Raw genomic sequence first — 16,055 nt, 5'->3', positions numbered from 1 at the left:
AGTTCTACTTTCACTGGTTCGGCTGACTTCACAAGTCCAATATCGGTACTGTGTTGAGACCACAAACATTCTGGAACTTCTCGCAACATCTCCTCTTTCATAGAATCCGAGTCCATCTTGGCACTACAAATAGATTCATGTGTCATCCGTACAGCTTGTGGCTGTCCCTGTCCTTTAGCTGAAATCATGATTTTGACAAATCGCTGATCTGTACTCCTCCAAATTGCCAAATTCTCTTTCATCGGTACAAAAACAGCTTCCTCTGCTTCTGTCATCATTTCCCCTATGTGTTTCTGCTCATAGTCTTCAGAAACCAACAAAGTCACATGTGGCACACTCTTCTCAATTTTGAATTCTTTCTCCAGATAATCATCAGTGTTTACCTTCATAGCCGCTCCTTGTGGTCCCAAAATTATGCAACTTGAGCTTAGTTGAATTCCCTTTGGTTGATGAGCCAACCATTCCTCTGGGTTTGATTGGGCAGCATTCTTGAAATACTTGAGCGTACAATGGAATGGATATTCTGGAAGTTTCGCATCTGGCATGTTCGCCACAATGAATTTCTCCCATATCTTAGCTGGCTCCAAGAAATCTGCACTGAGATTTCCAATCCAGAATACTGCAGAGGACTCCATCTCTGTTGTCATCAATAGTTGTGGACCATTTCTTTTGGCACGTCTATCAGACAGCCATCTGGTGTACATTTTATTGTGCAGTTCAATCTACACAGAGCATCTCTTCCCAATAGAGCAATAGGTGTATGTCCTGATACCAATATGGGTATTGTAGTTTTCTGATTTTTATAGCAGAGCTCAATTGGTTCCGTGAGAGGAATCAGCTGCTTCACTCCCTCAAACCCCCTTGTCCGAATCAGTTGATTGACATAGGAAGATGTGTACCTTCAGGCCGAACACAGGTGAAAGCCGCTCCGCTATCCGCCACTTCCAATGGTCGGTTATTTACTTTCACCTCAATTGTTGGATCTCTTTCTGGCCCTGATGCTACCAGCTGACACCCCCCTTTCGGATTTTCCGGGCACCTCTAGAATCCTGGCTCGGGCCCCTGTGAGGGTTCACCAGTCCTCCAAGCGACCTTGACTGGCCCCTGAATCCTCCTCTGAAATTTCCTCCTCTGAAATTTCCTCCTGAGCTATTGCACTCACGGGCAAAGTGACCAACCTGTCCACAATTGTAACACACTTCTGGAGATTGCTGAAAGTATGGATTAAATCCTCCTCTTCTTGGCTTCCTCGTCCTCTTCCTCTCCAATTCTGCATCTGTCCATAAACTGGCTGTGGATATGAAACAACTGGGACCACTAGTGGTGGTTGGGGCAATTGCGGTTGTTCCTGGCTTGACTGAAGCTGTGGTGGTGATTGTTGCTTTGGTAAACACTGCTCCTGCATAACCAAAGCCTGTTTCTTCTCCTTCTTCTTATTTTCCACCAGTTGTATTTGATTGAGTTTCCTGAGAGTCACTTGGTCCTGTTCTTTCTGATCATGTTCCTTTTTCCTATATAGATCCACTTGATGGGCTATATGATCTGTATAGACTCCTATTGCCATGCTTCCAAGTCCAACCACCTCTGCCAGTTTGCTCCTTACTGGTGGGGGCAACCCCATCTGTAGTTTAGCTCGCAAAATTGACCGCTCCATTTGACTCGCCTCTGGATCATTTCCTGTGATATTTCTCCACACCTGATGAGCTCTCGACACATAGGCTCTCGGATTCTCTTCTCTTCCCAATGAATCAATCAAGATATTGTCAGGATGCACATTTGTGGGAAACGTGTCTTTCAGTGCTCTCCACAGTCGATTCCTACTTGCAGCGAACAACTCCGGATGATTTACAGCAGTCCCCACATATCGATTAAGTCCCGCTCTCTGAAAAATCTCTTCCATACCTGGAATCCCCAGGAGATTAGCAAAAAGTCTCTTAATATCTCCTATGGCAGTTTGTGTTCCTACCGTAATTTCTTCCAACTTCGAGATCCAAGGATGTGCTCCATCTTGAAGAATAGGCAACTTCTCAAGTATATCTGACATATCGGTATTCTGCAAAGGCTTATACTCCAGATTCTGTCCTCGGATTATCACTGGCAGCATCTTCTTACTTGTGCTCCCTTTCCTTGGGCGTAATGCATACTTCTTCTCCAATTTTTGAGACCCTTTTTTCCTCAATTTCTCCCTCTGTATTGTCAGCTTCTCGAGATGTTCTTCCAATTCTCTTATTTCTTCTGGATAAGTCGACTTCTCCAAGCATGATATCGATCCATGTCTTTTTCTATTTCTTCAGTAGTCACTGAAGGATAAAATCCTCTTGAACATGAAGCACCTTTAATCTCCCACTCTTCATCGCTGTCTCCATCTTCACTTTCATCAGAGATCTGATCTCCTGTATCCTTCTTCTTCCAACTTTCATCACCCCTTCTTTCCGCTCTGGCCAGCCTCCGTCTGATCACAGGATCATATCCACCCATGATCTCTTCTACATCACTCTGTTCATCATCATCTTCCATTCTCCTAAGCCTCGCTCTACCCTTAGTTTCCCAAACGTGTCATTTTCTTCTTACTTTTGGAGCTTGGAGTCATCTTTATGGTTGTTTCTGCTTGTCCTCTCTCTATGACTCGTTCATCTTCATCTCTGATGCAATAACCACTCTCCTGAATAATCACTGGAAGCTGAGGATAGACATCCTTAAACTCCGCTTCCTCCTCGTATGGTGGAGGTCTCTTTGCTGAATCCGTATGTGAGAAGGGTTTGTTGACTTCTGCCATTAATTTTTCTGTTATCTTTGCCTCTTTTGCCATTTTCTCCACACCACTGTCCCTTTTCTCTTGCGTCTCTGTCATCAGTTTTTGACCTTCATGTTCGAACAACTTAAGAACACCCAGCTCTCTTCGTCTCTTCTCTTTACGTCGTTCCCCTTTTTCCCCCTTGTTTTGATCCGACTTATATGTGGACACAAGTACTTGCATTATTTTAAGTACACCTGGGTTAAGAGTCCCTTCCACAGGCCATGGCTGTTCAATATTAGGCCAACGCTTATGCCATTTTTCAGATAACTTTACAATACCATCAACTAGAGGATTATTTTTTTGCACTACATCAACCGGAGTAGTTACTTTCAACGTTTTAATGTCCTTTTTCCGCATAGTGACAACTCTTTTATATTTCTTTATTGTAAAATTATTAGGGCCCGAGCACGACCGTGTGAGGTCCCTATTGAATTTGCTCGGATTATTATTAGGGCCCGAGCACGACCGTGCGAGGTCCCTATTGAAATTGCTCGGATTATTATTATTATTATTATTAGGGCCCGAGCACGACCGTGCGAGGTCCCTATTGAAATTGCTCGGATTATTATTATTTTTTTTTTTTTTTTTTTTTTTTTTTCTGCAAAGTAGGCCCAAATGACATGGCCTAAACATACTCGAAAACTCACCAAAATTTGCAAACATGTCAGAACCGGTGAAAAATTTCGTATTCTACAAGTTTCGCACATGGGCGTGGCAAAATGACTCGCTAGCGCCACCTAGAAAATTGGAAATGATTAGCCCCTCGTTCACGTTCAACCTACATGTACGAAATTTTCTGGGGACATGTATCGTATCAAGACGCACAAAAAAGCCTCAAGAACCCATAGCCTAAAGTCAACAGGAAGTCGGCCATTTTGAATTTTATGGCCATTTTTGGATGATTTACATACTTCGTACTTTAACGAACTCCTCCTAGGGATTTAGTCGGATCGACCTCAAATTTCTGCTGTGCCTTCTAAAGGCATTGACGATGAAAAGTTGTGCTATTTGCGCGTTTTCGTCAATGGGCGTGTCCGTGGCGTTGATGATTCGCAATGAAACAGGAAGTTGTTGTAACTTCAGTGTACATGCTCACATCCGGACCAAACTGTACATGTAGGATGAGAGTCCCGCCCTGAACACATGTACATGCCGACATTCACCCACAGTCATAGCGCCACCTGCTGGCAACAGAAAGTGACCTTTAACGAAGCAGCCCCCGCCGCACGTTTCACCTACGTGCACGAATTTTCTGTGGTACGTGTATCTTGTCCAGACGCACAAAAAAGTCTCTTGGAGCCATAGCCTAAACCCAACAGGAAGTCGGCCATTTTGAATTTTACATCAAATTTTGGATGATTTACACACTTCGTACTTTAACGAACTCCTCCTAGGGATTTAGTCCGACCGACCTCAAATTTGTGCTGTGCCTTCTAAAGGCATTGAAGATGAAAAGTTGTGCTATTTGCAAGTTTTCGTCAATGGGCGTGTCCGTGGCGTGGCGTCAAAGATCAGCTCTTCGCCATGACACGGAAGTTGTCGTAACTTCAGTGTACATGCTCACATCTGGACCAAACTGTACATGTAGGATGAGAGTCCCGCCCTGAACACATGTACATGCTGACATTCACCCACAGTCATAGCGCCACCTGCTGGCAACAGGAAGTGAATTTTAACGAAGCAGCCCCCGCCGCACGTTTTACCTACGTGCACGAATTTTCTGTGGTACGTGTATCTTGTCCAGACGCACAAAAAGTCTCTTGGAGCCATAGCCTAAACCCAACAGGAAGTCGGCCATTTTGAATTTTACGTCAAATTTTGGATGATTTACACACTTCGTACTTTAACGAACTCCTCCTAGGGATTTAGTCCGACCGACCTCAAATTTGTGCTGTGCCTTCTAAAGGCATTGAAGATGAAAAGTTGTGCTATTTGCAAGTTTTCGTCAATGGGCGTGTCCGTGGCGTGGCGTCAAAGATCAACTCTTCGCCATGACACGGAAGTTGTCGTAACTTCAGTGTACATGCTCACATCTGGACCAAACTGTACATGTAGGATGAGAGTCCCGCCCTGAACACATGTACATGCTGACATTCACAGACAGTCATAGCGCCACCTGCTGGCAACAGGAAGTGACTTTTAACGAAGCAGCCCCCGCCATTGTGTTGTGCTATTTGCGAGTTTTCGTCAATGGGTGTGTCCGTGGCGTGGCGTCAGAGATCAAGTCTTCGCCATGACACAGGAAGTTTTTGTAACTTCAGTGTACATGCTCACATCTGAACCAAACTTTACGTGCTTGATAACTCTCCCACCCCGTTATGGAGGACCGATCCTGACACAGTCAGAAATAAATACAGAAATAAATAAATGCTCAATAAATAAATAAGCATCCAATTAAATACACAAAAAAATAAAGTAAATAAATAAATGTAGGTAGTAATTAAATTATACAAGGAGACATAAATGTATATATTTAATTAGTGCCTTTACTATTCACCTTTGTTATAATTACCTTATTTGTTTATTCAACTTTATTTATTACAAATTTTTTTAATGTATTTATTTATGTGTGTGTTTTAATATTTTGTCTGTTTTATTCTTCCTTTGTATTTATTTACCTTATTTATTTTCACCCATGGTATTTATTTCTGCCTGTCTTTTTTAAATTTTTGTATGCATTTCTGCCTCATTATGCAAATGAGGAGGGGCTGTGTCTCAAGGGGTCATCTTCTCTGCTATTGGTGGACCAGTCAGACAGGAGAGCTCTTACTCTGCCTGCAGACATCAACGATCTTGCCCCTCACACAGTCAGATGGCTTCCTTCAGTGCGCTGAGGTGTTTAACAACTCTGAAGACAATACTACCAGCAATGTCTTCCTTCTCTTTTCACGTAGACGCTCCGACAGACGGTGCTTTCAGTTTGCTGCATGCATGGACACAGAACTGCGGTACAGCACACAGTAACGATGAAATGTGTGCTGTTCTCACATTCTTCCTCTGTATGTACACATAAACAACAAGGCAGGGAAATATAAAAGGAATTTATTTTATTGTTTGGGTACATTATTGTTCAGTGTACATGCTCACATCTGAAACAAACTTTACGTGCTTGATAACTCTCCCACCCCGCAGACATCTACACGCCAACACCGATTTATATTCATAGCGGCAAGTGCTATGTAGCTCCACATAGGGGACACAGGAAGTGACATATAACACCTTCATGCGGCGTCATAACCGCGTAGCAAATTCACAGCCGCACCGGCAGAGCTCCAGAATATGCAACTCGGCCGGCTCACACGCGGACGCGCTTATAAGTGCGAGGGCCCGCCCAACGCTGCTTGCAGCTTTAATTTTTTTTTTATTTTATTGTTTTTTTTTTTTTCTGCAAAGTAGGCTCAACTGACATGGCCTAAACATTCTCGAAAACTCACCAAAATTTGCAAACGTGTCAGAACCGGTGAAAAATTTCGTATTCTACAAGTTTCGCACATGGGCGTTGCAAAATGACTCGCTAGTGCCACCTAGAAAATTGGAAAAAATTAGCCCCTCGTTCACGTTCAACCTACATGTACGAAATTTTCTGGGGACATGTATCATATCAAGACGCACAAAAAAGCCTCAAGAACCCATAGCCTAAACCCAACAGGAAGTCGGCCATTTTGAATTTTACGGCCATTTTTGGATGATTTACACACTTCGTACTTTAACGAACTCCTCCTAGGGATTTAGTCGGATCGACGTCAAATTTCTGCTGTGCCTTCTAAAGGCATTGACGATGAAAAGTTGTGCTATTTGCGCGTTTTCGTCAATGGGCGTGTCCGTGGCGTCGATGATTCGCTATGAAACAGGAAGTTGTTGTAACTTCAGTGTACATGCTCACATCTCGACCAAACTGTACATCTAGGATGATAGTCCCGCCCTGAACACATGTACATGCCGACATTCACCCACAGTCATAGCGCCACCTGCTGGCAATAGAAAGTGACCTTTAACGAAGCAGCCCCCGCCGCATGTTTCACCTACGTGCACGAATTTTCTGTGGTACGTGTATCTTGTCCAGACGCACAAAAAAGTCTCTTGGAGCCATAGCCTAAACCCAACAGGAAGTCGGCTATTTTGAATTTTACGTCAAATTTTGGATGATTTACACACTTCGTACTTTAACGAACTCCTCCTAGGGATTTAGTCCGACCGACCTCAAATTTCTGCTGTGCCTTCTAAAGGCATTGAAGATGAAAAGTTGTGCTATTTGCAAGTTTTCGTCAATGGGCGTGTCCGTGGCGTGGCGTCAAAGATCAACTCTTCGCCATGACACGGAAGTTGTCGTAGCTTCAGTGTACATGCTCACATCTGGACCAAACTGTACATGTAGGATGAGAGTCCCGCCCTGAACACATGTACATGCTGATATTCACCCACAGTCATAGCGCCACCTGCTGGCAACAGGAAGTGACCTTTAACGAAGCAGCCCCCGCCGCATGTTTCACCTACGTGCACGAATTTTCTGTGGTACGTGTATCTTGTCCAGACGCACAAAAAAGTCTCTTGGAGCCATAGCCTAAACCTAACAGGAAGTCGGCCATTTTGAATTTTACGTCAAATTTTGGATGATTTACACACTTCGTACTTTAACGAACTCCTCCTAGGGATTTAGTCCGACCGACCTCAAATTTCTGCTGTGCCTTCTAAAGGCATTGAAGATGAAAAGTTGTGCTATTTGCAAGTTTTCGTCAATGGGCGTGTCCGTGGCGTGGCGTCAAAGATCAGCTCTTCACCATGACACGGAAGTTGTCGTAACTTCAGTGTACATGCTCACATCTGCACCAAACTGTACATGTAGGATGAGAGTCCCGCCCTGAACACATGTACATGCTGACATTCACCAACAGTCATAGCGCCACCTGCTGGCAAAAGGAAGTGACTTTTAACAAAGCAGCCCCCGCCGCACGTTTCACCTACGTGCACGAATTTTCTGTGGTACGTGTATCTTGTCCAGACGCACAAAAAAGCCTTTCGGAGCGATGCCCTAAAATCAACAGGAAGTCGGCCATTTTGAATTTTACGTCAAATTTTGGATGATTTACACACTTCGTACTTTAACGAACTCCTCCTAGGGATTTAGTCCGACCGACTTCAAATTTCTGCTGTGCCTTCAAAGGCATTGAAGATGAAAAGTTGTGCTATTTGCGAGTTTTCGTCAATGGGTGTGTCCGTGGCGTGGCGTCAAAGATCAAGTCTTCGCCATGACACAGGAAGTTGTTGTAACTTCAGTGTACATGCTCACATCTGAACCAAACTTTACGTGCTTGATAACTCTCCCACCCCGCTATGGAGGACCGATCCTGACACAGTCAGAAATAAATACAGAAATAAATAAATGCTCAATAAATAAATAAGCTTCCAATTAAATACACAAAAAAATAAAGTAAATAAATAAATGTTGGTATTAATTAAATTATACAAGGAGACATAAATGTATATATTTTAATTAGTGCCTTTACTTATTCACCTTTGTTATAATTACCTTATTTATTTATTCTCCCTTATAATCTTCAACTTTATTTATTACTAATTTTTTTAATATATTTATTTATGTGTGTGTTTTAATATTTTTGTCTGTTTTATTCTTCCTTTGTATTTTTCTACCTTATTTATTTTCACCCATGGTATTTATTTCTGCCTGTCCTTTTTAAATTTCTGTATGCATTTCTGACTCATTATGCAAATGAGGAGGGGCTGTGTCTCAAGGGGTCATCTTCTCTGCTATTGGTGGACCAGTCAGACAGGAGAGCTCTAGGCCTACTCTGCCTGCAGACATCAACGATCTTGCCCCTCACACAGTCAGATGGCTTCCTTCAGTGCGCTGAGGTGTTTAACAACTCTGAAGACACTACCAGCCATGTCTTCCTTCTCTTTTCACGTAGACGCTCCGACAGACAGTGCTTTCAGTTTGCTGCATGCATGGACACAGAACTGCGGTACAGCACACAGTAACGATGAAATGTGTGCTTTTATCACATTCTTCCTCTGTATGTACACATAAACAACAAGGCAGGGAAATATAAAAGGAATTTATTTTATTGTTTGGGTACATTATTGTTCAGTGTACATGCTCACATCTGAACCAAACTTTGCGTGCTTGATAACTCTCTGACCCCCAGACATCTACACGTCAATACCGATTTATATTCATAGCGGCAAGTGCTATGTAGCTCCACATAGGGGACACAGGAAGTGACATATAGCACCTTCATGCGGCGACATAACCGCGTAGGAAATTCACAGCCGCACCGGCAGAGCTCCAGAATGTGCAACTTGGCCGGCTCACACGCGGACGCGCTTACAAGTGCGAGGGCCCGCCCAACGCTGCTTGCAGCTTTAATTTTCCTTATTACTTATTTGTTTATTTTTCTTTTAATTCTACTTAATTGTTGATAGGTGGCAATCTTACCACATCCGCTAATGGAAAATCAAGGGAATTTGTCAACTCCAGAGCAATCACAAAAATCTTGTTATCCAGCAATCACACGGCCAACTCCTTCCTAATAAGCACCCCCCCCCCATTAGTTTTGTCCCAAAAGCTCAATACCACTCAATTCCCAACACAACTTGACTTCAAAGACCCCTGCACAAAAACTCCCATATGTAATATTCAAATACAGTAACTGATCAGTCCGTTGCCAAGTCTCCCCTTAGATAGTCATACCATGAAATATGGCAGGCATACACAAATGGACTCTCTTTGTTACAAACGTGTCTATAATATCCTGAAAGGAAACAAACTAAATGTGTAATAATTATAAATGAATATAGACACATATGCACAGGTGTTTGTAAAGAGTTTGTGGATTGCACAATGCTGGCCAGACTGGATCCGGGCTGCTTTGCTGTGGCGCGCTGGACGGCACCCCCTCTCTCTCCTTCTCTCTCTCTCTCCTTCTTGTCTCTCAGTCCACAGGAGAACAAAAACCCAAAAAGGCAAACAACACTTTAGTCCTTTTATGTACTCACAAGATTATTTCCCCCCAAAAATAAGAGTGTCACCTCTCTGAATAATCATAATCTATTTTCCCTAACTTTTTAACATATCTACGTTAACATGCAAGCTAAGGAATTTCGGTGTCATTTACACTGGGGATGCTGTAGACACTACTCTTCACTCCTATTTCAAGCTTACTCTATTAACAAACGTTCTTCAATACCAATGATAATGCCTTTTTTTAAAAAATGTATTTACACACATAAAAAAACCCCAAATGAAATACAAGTAAAATATAGAAAAACAAATGCGCACTTCCCAAAAAAGTAACTTAGGCTAAGAAAAACCCCCACTGCTGCTTCTGAAATGACCCAAACCATACAGCAGCATTGATCAATAACTTTAACAAATTTCAAAACACAGTTTTCCCCTTGATCAAGTTCCCTTCTCTATTTCTTTATTCATATATATGTATATATTCTATATTCTCTTCCTTCTTTATTTATTTATTCTATTATTCATATATGTTTTCTTTAAGCCTCGCCTTATCATCCTCTGCATAGTCTCTCACACACACACTAGGCTTCTCCTATTTCTCACACACACAACCGAGACACAGCAGGGCAGCTCTCCACACACACACAAACACACATGGTAGCTATCCAGTCAACAAGAATGCATTTCTTCACACTTATATTTGTTTATAAAGCATGCTTCCGCCGCACATTTTTCCTTTATTATTTTCCTTCCTAAATTTATGCTACCTCGAGTTTGCAGATATTTAATGAGAGGCCACTTCGGACATAGTTCGTCAACACATGTATCGAGAGGTAACTTACAATTAAATTTTTCTTCTACAAGCTCCCAGTTCCTTTGAACGGACCCGAAAATTCACCTAGTTCCTTTCCAGGATTTGCGGCCCATCTAAGATCGCCTTTCAAGGGCTTTTTGTCCAGATCTGCGGCGTCCTAATCCTTATTTTTTCCTTTTTCCTTAACCTTATATTTTCTTCCTTATCCTTATTAATTTGTATTCAAGCCGAATGACCCTGGCCAGGGTTGCACTCAGTGCATTATGTTAAACTGTAATGGTCAAATGCACATATGTTATATACCACAGTTTCGAACAGCCTTCTAGGGCAGCACTTACGGCAACGTGTGACGTCAGCACGGCGTCTTGCGTCTCTTCTGGCTGTCAGAAGGGACGCTAGCCTTAGCATCAGCTAACTAGCTATTGAAAAGCCAAATGGCTAACAGAAATCATACTGAACAAACTTGGTTGGTTACAGTCATGGGCTGATATTATAGTTCAGTGTTTAGTTCTCACTAGGTTTTCAAAAATCGAAGCAAGAAAACTACTAAAAACTTTTAAAACCGTATATTTGTGTACAAATTCGGCTTATTTGTCCGCCATCTTGACCAGTTTTCGAAAGCTCCGGCGGCCACAGCCGCGCTGCTTTATGGGTAATAGTCAGCATCAGGTCACCATCGATGCTGCCTTCAAAACTTTGAGACAGCACTTTAGCCCGTTTCGAACACAGCCTCTAATTCCAAGAACCCAATCTTTCATTCCACAACCCCTATCCTGATTTCAAGAATACAATCTGTCATACCAAAAACTGCATCCTAATTCTAATAAAACAAACGTGACCTGATTCCAAGAATACAATCTATCATACCACATACTGAATCTAATTCCAAGGACTAAATCTATCATACCACAAACTGTATCTTCTTCCAAGAGTACAATCTTTCATTCCAAACACCATATCCTGGTTCCAATACTATAATCTGTTTTTCAAAAAACTGTATCTAATTCCAAGAACACAATCTATCATACCACAAACTGTATCTAATTCCAAGAACACAATCTTTCATTCCAAAAACCATATTCTGGCTGTGTTCGAAACGGAAGGCAGTTGCCCTGCTGCCGCGATACCGTAGTAGCCACCTTCCTCAGAAGGCATCACTTTCAAGTGAAGGCAGCTCTGTTTACATTAGTTTCAAACAGCCTTCTAGGGCAGCACTTACGGCAACGTGTGACGTCAGCACGGCGTCTTGCGTTTCTTCTGGCTGTCGGAAGAGACGCTAGCCTTAGCATCAGCTAACTAGCTATTGAAAAGCCAGATGGCTAACAGACGCCTCAGAAATCATACTGAACAAACTTGGTTGGTTACAGTCACGGGCTGATATTATAGTTCAGTGTTTAGTTCTCGCTAGGTTTTCAAAAATCGAAAAGAGAAAACTACTAAAAACCTTTAAAACCGTATATTTGTGTACAAATTCGGCTTATTTGTCCGCCATCTTGACCAGTTTTCGAAAGCTCCGGCGGCCACAGCCGCGCTGCTTTATGGGTAATAGTCAGCATCAGGTCACCATCGATGCTGCCTTCAAAACTGTCCGTTACTGGGGCAGTGTGGAGGCATCTCAGGAGACAGGAAGAGATCGTTCGAGCCGTTTCGAACAGCACTCGATGCCTCGCTGTCCTGTTAGACACCTTTTCAGACAGCACTTTAGCCCGTTTCGAACACAGCCTCTGATTCCAAGAACCCAATCTGTCATACCAAAAACTGCATCCCAATTCTAAGCATCCAATCTGTCATATCAAAAACTGCATCCCAATTCTAAGCATCCAATCTGTCATACAAAAACTGTATCCTAATTCTAATAAAAAAAACATAACCTGATTCCAAGAACACAATCTATCATACCACTTACTGTATCTAATTCCAAGAATACAATCTTTCATCCCAAAAACTGTATCCTCATTTCAAGAACACAATCTATCATACTACATACTGTATCTAATTCCAATATCTAATTCCACGAACACAATCTATCATACCACAAACTGTATCTAATTCCAAGAACACAATCTTTCATTCCAAAAACCATATTCTGGCTGTGTTCGAAACGGAAGGCAGTTGCCCTGCTGCCGCGATACCGTAGTAGCCACCTTCCTCAGAAGGCATCACTTTCAAGTGAAGGCAGCTCTGTTTACATTAGTTTCAAACAGCCTTCTAGGGCAGCACTTACGGCAACGTGTGACGTCAGCACGGCGTCTTGCGTTTCTTCTGGCTGTCGGAAGAGACGCTAGCCTTAGCATCAGCTAACTAGCTATTGAAAAGCCAGATGGCTAACAGACGCCTCAGAAATCATACTGAACAAACTTGGTTGGTTACAGTCACGGGCTGATATTATAGTTCAGTGTTTAGTTCTCGCTAGGTTTTCAAAAATCGAAAAGAGAAAACTACTAAAACCTTTAAAACCGTATATTTGTGTACAAATTCGGCTTATTTGTCCGCCATCTTGACCAGTTTTCGAAAGCTCCGGCGGCCACAGCCGCGCTGCTTTATGGGTAATAGTCAGCATCAGGTCACCATCGATGCTGCCTTCAAAACTGTCCGTTACTGGGGCAGTGTGGAGGCATCTCAGGAGACAGGAAGAGATCGTTCGAGCCGTTTCGAACAGCACTCGATGCCTCGCTGTCCTGTTAGACACCTTTTCAGACAGCACTTTAGCCCGTTTCGAACACAGCCTCTGATTCCAAGAACCCAATCTGTCATACCAAAAACTGCATCCCAATTCTAAGCAGCCAATCTGTCATATCAAAAACTGCATCCCAATTCTAAGCATCCAATCTGTCATACAAAAAACTGTATCCTAATTCTAATAAAAAAAACATAACCTGATTCCAAGAACACAATCTATCATACCACTTACTGTATCTAATTCCAAGAATACAATCTTTCATCCCAAAAACTGTATCCTCATTTCAAGAACACAATCTATCATACTACATACTGTATCTAATTCCAATATCTAATTCCACGAACACAATCTATCATACCACAAACTGTATCTAATTCCAAGAACACAATCTTTCATTCCAAAAACCATATTCTGGCTGTGTTCGAAACGGAAGGCAGTTGCCCTGCTGCCGCGATACCGTAGTAGCCACCTTCCTCAGAAGGCATCACTTTCAAGTGAAGGCAGCTCTGTTTACATTAGTTTCAAACAGCCTTCTAGGGCAGCACTTACGGCAACGTGTGACGTCAGCACGGCGTCTTGCGTTTCTTCTGGCTGTCGGAAGAGACGCTAGCCTTAGCATCAGCTAACTAGCTATTGAAAAGCCAGATGGCTAACAGACGCCTCAGAAATCATACTGAACAAACTTGGTTGGTTACAGTCACGGGCTGATATTATAGTTCAGTGTTTAGTTCTCGCTAGGTTTTCAAAAATCGAAAAGAGAAAACTACTAAAAACCTTTAAAACCGTATATTTGTGTACAAATTCGGCTTATTTGTCCGCCATCTTGACCAGTTTTCGAAAGCTCCGGCGGCCACAGCCGCGCTGCTTTATGGGTAATAGTCAGCATCAGGTCACCATCGATGCTGCCTTCAAAACTGTCCGTTACTGGGGCAGTGTGGAGGCATCTCAGGAGACAGGAAGAGATCGTTCGAGCCGTTTCGAACAGCACTCGATGCCTCGCTGTCCTGTTAGACACCTTTTCAGACAGCACTTTAGCCCGTTTCGAACACAGCCTCTGATTCCAAGAACCCAATCTGTCATACCAAAAACTGCATCCCAATTCTAAGCAGCCAATCTGTCATATCAAAAACTGCATCCCAATTCTAAGCATCCAATCTGTCATACAAAAAACTGTATCCTAATTCTAATAAAAAAAACATAACCTGATTCCAAGAACACAATCTATCATACCACTTACTGTATCTAATTCCAAGAATACAATCTTTCATCCCAAAAACTGTATCCTCATTTCAAGAACACAATCTATCATACTACATACTGTATCTAATTCCAATATCTAATTCCACGAACACAATCTATCATACCACAAACTGTATCTAATTCCAAGAACACAATCTTTCATTCCAAAAACCATATTCTGGCTGTGTTCGAAACGGAAGGCAGTTGCCCTGCTGCCGCGATACCGTAGTAGCCACCTTCCTCAGAAGGCATCACTTTCAAGTGAAGGCAGCTCTGTTTACATTAGTTTCAAACAGCCTTCTAGGGCAGCACTTACGGCAACGTGTGACGTCAGCACGACGTCTTGCGTTTCTTCTGGCTGTCGGAAGAGACGCTAGCCTTAGCATCAGCTAACTAGCTATTGAAAAGCCAGATGGCTAACAGACGCCTCAGAAATCATACTGAACAAACTTGGTTGGTTACAGTCACGGGCTGATATTATAGTTCAGTGTTTAGTTCTCGCTAGGTTTTCAAAAATCGAAAAGAGAAAACTACTAAAAACCTTTAAAACCGTATATTTGTGTACAAATTCGGCTTATTTGTCCGCCATCTTGACCAGTTTTCGAAAGCTCCGGCGGCCACAGCCGCGCTGCTTTATGGGTAATAGTCAGCATCAGGTCACCATCGATGCTGCCTTCAAAACTGTCCGTTACTGGGGCAGTGTGAAGGCATCTCAGGAGACAGGAAGAGATCGTTCGAGCCGTTTCGAACAGCACTCGATGCCTCGCTGTCCTGTTAGACACCTTTTGAGACAGCACTTTAGCCCGTTTCGAACACAGCCTCTGATTCCAAGAACCCAATCTGTCATACCAAAAACTGCATCCCAATTCTAAGCATCCAATCTGTCATATCAAAAACTGTATCGCAATTCTAAGCATCCAATCTGTCATACAAAAAACTGTATCCTAATTCTAATAAAAAAAACATAACCTGATTCCAAGAACACAATCTATCATACCACTTACTGTATCTAATTCCAAGAATACAATCTTTCATCCCAAAAACTGTATCCTCATTTCAAGAACACAATCTATCATACTACATACTGTATCTAATTCCAATATCTAATTCCAAGAACACAATCTTTCATACCAAAAACCATATTCTGGCTGTGTTCGAAACGGAAGTTAGTTGCCCCGCTGCCACGATACCGTAGTAGACAGCTGCCTCAGAAGGCATCACTTTCAAATGAAGGCAGCTCTGTTTACATTAGTTTCAAACAGCCTTCTAGGGCAGCACTTACGGCAACGTGTGACGTCAACACGGCGTCTTGCCTTTCTTCTGGCTGTCGGAAGAGACGCTAGCCTTAGCATCAGCTAACTAGCTATTGAAAAGCCAAATGGCTAACAGACGCCTCAGAAATCATACTGAACAAACTTGGTTGGTTACAGTCACGGGCTGATATTATAGTTCAGTGTTTAGTTCTCACTACGTTTTCAAAAATCGAAGCAAGAAAACTACTAAAAACTTTTAAAACCGTATATTTGTGTACAAATTCGTCTTGTTT

Source organism: Micropterus salmoides, unplaced genomic scaffold, assembly GCF_014851395.1.
Source record: "Micropterus salmoides isolate LMB-PRFRI ecotype aquatic unplaced genomic scaffold, ASM1485139v1 Ms_hic_scaffold_1617, whole genome shotgun sequence".
Taxonomy (NCBI): Eukaryota; Metazoa; Chordata; class Actinopteri; order Centrarchiformes; family Centrarchidae; genus Micropterus; species Micropterus salmoides.
Note: the sequence above shows the minus strand (reverse complement) of the source record.